Source organism: Mus caroli, unplaced genomic scaffold (assembly GCF_978045245.1).
Source record: "Mus caroli unplaced genomic scaffold, Mus_caroli_1 scaffold_9, whole genome shotgun sequence".
Lineage (NCBI taxonomy): Eukaryota > Metazoa > Chordata > Mammalia > Rodentia > Muridae > Mus > Mus caroli.
Window position 1 is genome coordinate 118,222,225 of NW_028227264.1, and position 5,552 is coordinate 118,227,776.

Consider the following 5,552-nt stretch of genomic DNA (forward strand, 5'->3'; position numbering starts at 1 on the left):
CTTTATGGAGTCTGCTGTTTGAAGAGGGTGAGTTTTGGAACCAGTCTGTCTTGGATACCCAGGAATGACTGCACAGGACCCAAACTATCAGCCGTGACTTCTTCTATTCTATATTTCTTTGTTAATGGCCAAATCCCCATCTTTGGAAACTTGGATCTATCTGGATGCCTTCCTTTCCCTGTCCTTTCCTTTTCTGATATTTCCAGCGCCTCCTTACCTTGCCTCTTTTTCCTTTCTCAGGCCTGTCTCTTCTGCATTCCCTCTCCCGAGAGCAGCATCTTCCCTCTGTCTTGCTACTACAGCTGGCTTCCCAACTACTGCCCTTTTCTTGCATCTTACATTTCTCTATTGACACTGTACTCTGATTCTAGAATTTTCTAACAAACAGATAGAGCCTTGTCTTTACCATTTACCCCCAGACAAGGCATTTAGAGGAGTCACAGTCAGTTAGACTCAGTGCCCTGAGTGTCAGGAGGCTCCTGGGCTTTGTAAGATATGCTCCCCAGGGAACAGAGAAGATGGCCACCTAGGCCTTCAGTGCCTCCTTCTCTGTCAAGGTCTCATAGCTTCTGACCAGTGGCTTCTGCCTTCTTCCAATTTTAACTTGCAGTCAGTGAGAATCAAAAAGCCACAAAAATAACACATTGTAATTATCAATTTTGATTTAACTATTTCATTCTTGGATCTCCATGACACCCAGGATGCTCATCCCAAACCAAAAGCAGTGATTTTTTTCCTAAAATTACCGATTTGTCAGATCCAACTGGCTTAATCCCACCATCAGTGGAAAACTGCTGAAAATATAAACTCTTTAATAGCATCAATATAGGAATCAATGTTCTTCTCATGTAACCATCAAAGATTAGTTGCTCATCTTTTGTTTTTAAGTAGGGAAAAAATTCAATGGGTTGCTGAGGAGCTAAAGATCCAAGAGGTTAAGTGAGTTCGTTGTATAGAGTCATGAAAATAGTAAGTGGCTTAGTTGGGTTTTGAACAAGGATTTAACACGGCTTCTTTATCACTTGTGTAGAATGACCTGCGAGTATAAAATAGCATGTATTTCTAAGATGCGCACATTTTAAGTGCCCCTTTGTTAGTATCCTTTCTAAAACACCCCACTTATCTTCCTAACACACATTTCAGATTTGGGGGTATCAGAGGGCTATAAACATCAACTCTTGGGTTTTGTGTAACTCTTTATTCTCCCTGTGTTTCATACAGAAGGCTCAACCCTGGGGAAGTGCTACTAAGCAATTTCTTCCTGCCTTTCTGATTTATCCATTTCTTTATTTTTCACTTTCTGCTCTGTTTAGTTGCTGGAATTGGCCCACATCCTTTTTTCTCTACTTGGAATATAGGCCCTGGGGTTCTAGGTCCAGACCCCACTGTAATGAGTTCCCAGACCTTAGCACAACTGACACCATGACAGAGGTACCATGGACTCTGGAGCTTGCATGTTGGCAGTACCACTTACCATAACCTGCACAAAGACCTAACCCTTCAAAATCTATAGTCCTGGGCAAGTCCCTAAATGTACTAACCTGTTTTGGGGTTTCGGTAGTTCAGCTTGGGGCTAACTGTTCTTGCTAATTGAGGTGTGTCAACCCAGGGTATGGTTTTGTGCTTAAAAGTTCACCCTGAGAAAGGCTTTGGGCTACACTGTGATCCTGAACACCCAGTATAGACACTAGTCAGTTAGTAAAGGCTTTCTATTGGCTTGAACCTGTGTCCCAGTGGTTGTCTCTGGTGGATACCTCACTACACCACTACCATCAACGTGGAGGAGAGGGAACAGCAGCTTGCAACCAACTGCATCTGTGCCGGAATCACGTCTTGTGTTAAAGTTAATAAAGGGACATCTATTTTAGAGACTCACACATCCCTTGGCTTGTTTGCTTGTTTTCTAGGATCTCCCATGGCTCCATTCCAATCTAGATATAATAGCATCTCACATGTTGAATGTGGCATCCTAACAACAAGAATAATAAATGGCCACCTATGGTTACTTTAACTGCTCTTCATCTTTAAAACAAGGAAGACAGAACCATGTGTGATCTAAAGTTTCATTGTCATTGGGAAATGGAGCCACAGTGGTTTTTCACCAGCTCAGTGGTACTTGTCTTAGTTATGATTCATTCTGCCGTGAAGAGACACAATGGCCAAGGCCACTCTTATAAAGGCAAACATTTAATGGGCCTAGATTCCAGTTTCAAAGTTCAGACCATTGTCATCACAGCGAGAAGCACAGCAGCATCCAGGCAGACTTGGTGCTGGATGAGCCGAGAGTTCTACATCTTGATCCTAAGGCAGCCGGGAGGAGACTGAGTCACTTGAACACATATGTGAGGCCTCAAAGTGACACACCTCCTCTGACAAGGCCACACCTCCTAACAGTGTCACTTTTTATAGGCCAAGCATATTCAAACCACCACAGTATTGTTGTTAAAAATTCTTTGTGAAACAGTATCTCTGTAGCACAGGCTATCTTTGAACTTGAGACTCCCCTGCCTCAGCCTCCTAGTGCCAGAATTACAGGTGTGAGCCACCTATATAGCAGGCTCTCTGGTGAAAGTTCTCAACTGTACCTGAAATTAGAAGGCTCAGAGTAAGGTGTGAATTATTTCTTCGTATTTAATTACCCATGTGGCTCAGGACAGGGATGGTCCTGAACCAATCCCATCCTTACAGATATGTCCAAAGCTCTGAAACCACACAGGCTATTGCCTTTCCATCTTCCCCGGTGCTAAAATTATCCCCACTGCCTTCAAATGGATAGAGGTTTTGTTCCTGGCATCTCCTAGTGGAAATAGGAGTCTCCTTCTGGGCTGAGTTGGGGCCAAATTGAGCAGGAGGCTCAGCTGCTATTTCAGACCCAGATGAATTTGGGCTATGGTGCCTGGAGGAGAGCCAGGGTGTTTGCTTTTAATTATCAAGTCTCTCATGGTCCTTGGGACCGGCTGCCTCCGTGACATCCCCAAGGGATGAAATCCACATCAGGAGGGAGAAGCAACCGTGTACTGCTAGTGGAATTCCACAGAGGCACATTGTTTCCACTGCTTAAGAACTTTTTCAAGGGTACTTCAAGGGCGCTGAATAGGCCTGACACAGGGCACTCGGGTCAGGCTGGGGATGGAGGGATGGAGTGGAATTTGGATCTCAGGTTGTAAAGGTACTTCTAGAGTCTGCCATGTATTGATCTAATGTGTGATGGCTATTTTAACCCTTTCTGTATGAGACTGGAGGCTATCAAGTTGCCTTTGTATATCAAGAAACACATCCTTTTTAATTATGTGTTCAGTGAGTGGTCTTTCTGTTTGAGATTCATCAGATCTTATCTATGACCAAACATCATGTCAAAGTTAAAAACATCCTTTACCACCTAAATGCTCCCCAGACTTGTTCAGCCCATTATCGGAATCGTTCTCCAGCGGAGTTCAACTGATTTACTATAAACCCCACCATTAATTTTTAAACCATTCAGCAAAAGAGAAACGCAGTCTGTACACTGAGTTTTGGTCAAGGTCTTTTCTGAATGGGTGCATAATTAATACTCAAGATAAATTGAGTTACCAGACAACTTTATGAGCCTGCCTTTTTAAAGCTACAACAAATGCTAACTGGGGCTGTCCAGAAATGGCGATGTACTCCAATCTATTACCTATCAACTGTCCTGGTTTTATTTGTGATGGAAACCAGCCACAGAATCTGGACGCTATTTTTAAGGGAGTTAGACAAACATGAGGAATTTCTAAGAATAGGAGTGATCATATATTGGTAGCCAATTAAGGCATTTATCCCTGCTCACTGTTCTCTTATAGCTAATCCCTCAGCAGGCTTGGGGGGCTGAGTGGTATTTGAACAACCACAGGAAGCAAAGGCATTGCTGCGGGTTTATGCAGCAGTGGACACGAATAGCTACTTCTCAAGGACCCTAGAATATGTAGCTACCAGTTTGATCTTTCTTGGTGGCGATTGAAAGAAGAATATGGCTGGTCTATTTCTCAGAATGTGAAGAGCCACAAGAGCCACAGGCTGAAGAAAAACAAGGACATCCTTGCTTGAAACATAGCCTTTGGGGCTGGAGAGATGTCTCCCTTGGTAAAGTGCTTGCTTTCAAAGTAGCAATTAGACCCCTAGGGGGGAAGAAAGGTGGATGTGCTGGCATACAGTTGTCATTCAGGAGCTTGGAGAGGTAAGGGCAGGTAGATCCTGATAGCTCCAGTTTAGAGAAGTCAGACTACAACTAAAACTGGATAGGGGCTGAAAAGGACCCTATTATTATATATTATTATAAAATTTTATATTAGATAAATATTGTATAACATATATAAATTATATATATGTTAAATATATATATATATATATATATATATATATATATATATATATTCCAGTTTTTACAAGCCTCAGGGGTTTATGGTCTTTTCGAAGGAGACATGAAGGAGGTTAGGGAAGGATGGGAGGAAAAATATGAAGAAGAAAATAAATGTTGTTGCCACACATGGATGGTTTAAGTAAGTCCATTTCCCACTGTATAGTAGCTCATTTAAGCCCCAGAGCAACACTGTAAAGTATGACAACCTGTCTTTAAAGGAGACACACAGAATCTCAGCAGCTCGCACCAGGCTTGCAGATAGTGGGCTGCAGACTCTGCGCACGAGATACCTCTGCTTTTCTATGTACTCCTTACAGATCTGAGAGGCAGAGGAGAGGAGGCTCCTGCAGTTGGCCTGCTCACCACTTTTAGCACCTATGGCATCTTAAGGGTTAAGGTAAAATTAATCCTTACTGTGCCCCTATAGAGGAAACCACACATGATGACTATTCATGGTTGTCAACTTGACCACATTTGGAATTAACAAAAACCCAAGCAACTGGCTACACATACGAGGGACTTTTTTTTTTTTCTTCATTAGATTATTTAAAATGAAAAGACCTATTTTAAATCTGGATCTTTTGAGGTGTGAAGATACATCTTTTGTTTGTTTGTTTGTTTTTAGAGACAGGATTTTTCTGTGTAACAACCCTGACTGTCCCAGAGCTCTGTTTGTAGACTAGGCTATCCTCAAACTCACACAAATCCACCCGCCTCTGCCTCCAGAGTGTTGAAATCAAAGGTGCGCTCGAGATACACCTTTGATCCAGATCTTTTGAGGTGGGAAGATCCCCGATCCATCTGGACCACACCTTCTGCTGGCAGCCTGGATAAAGCCCACGGAACACGAGGAAAAGGAAAAAGCACTCTTTGCCTGAGTGCTTCCACTCTTGCTAGCAAGTCCTTTCCTCTGCTAGCATTAGAGCCTGCATCTTTAGGATTCTAGCTTATGCTGAAGACCAGCTGAGGTATCCAGCCTTGTGAACTAAAGAATTACTGGATTCTTGGACCTTTAGTTGGTAAACAGCCATTGTTAGACTAGCTGGACCATGGCCTATAAGCCACTCTAACAAATATGAATTATATATATAGATACATATATATATATATATATATATACACATATATACACACACTCATATATACACACATATATGTATGTATATATACACATATA